The 681-nt window shown below is 37.3% G+C and overlaps 1 non-coding gene across 1 annotated transcript; it reads left to right on the top strand.

The window, feature by feature from the left end:
- The first annotated feature begins 205 nt into the window (after positions 1-205).
- On the top strand, positions 206-279 carry TRNAN-GUU (transfer RNA asparagine (anticodon GUU)). The gene has a single exon. It is a non-coding gene; the product is annotated as a tRNA-Asn (tRNA).
- The last annotated feature ends 402 nt before the right edge of the window (positions 280-681 follow it).

The following is a 681-nucleotide window of genomic DNA, read 5'->3' as shown; positions in this document are numbered from 1 at the left end:
AGGTCGATGGATCGAAACCATCCTCTGCTAATATTTTTTTTTTTATTTATTTTTATATAACAGCAAAAACAATAAATTGGGTAAGATCAGAAAATGTAATAAAGAAAAAAAATGAAGTTATTAAAAAAAACCAAAAAAAAAAAACCTTCCGCACGCTCATCTATGTACTGTACCTTTCTGCAGTATACAACTCAGGTTTTTAGTTGTCTCTGTGGCGCAATCGGTTAGCGCGTTCGGCTGTTAACCGAAAGGTTGGTGGTTCAAGCCCACCCAGGGACGGAAGGAAATTTTTTTCTTTATATTGGTAAAATTGCATTGTGTGTATATATATATATATATATATATATAATTATATATATATATATATATATATATATATATATATAATATATACTGTATGTGTGTATGTACAGACCAAAGGTTTGGACACACCTCATTCAAAGAGTTCTCTTTATTTTCATGACTCCTGCACGTAACCTTCGATCCCCACAAGATCTCCTTCTCTGCTCCCCTCTCATCTCCTCTTCCCACCATCGCATCCAAGATTTCTCCCGTGCATCCCCCATACTCTGGAATGCTCTGCCACAACACATCAAACTCTCGCCTACCTTGACATGCTTCAAAAGGAACCTGAAGACCCACCTCTTCCGACAAGCCTACAACCTGCCGTAACCCTCAGTC

This window comes from Anomaloglossus baeobatrachus, chromosome 4, assembly GCF_048569485.1.
Source record: "Anomaloglossus baeobatrachus isolate aAnoBae1 chromosome 4, aAnoBae1.hap1, whole genome shotgun sequence".
In the NCBI taxonomy this organism is placed as follows: Eukaryota; Metazoa; Chordata; class Amphibia; order Anura; family Aromobatidae; genus Anomaloglossus; species Anomaloglossus baeobatrachus.
Note: the sequence above shows the minus strand (reverse complement) of the source record. Positions and strands in the feature narration are given on the sequence as shown.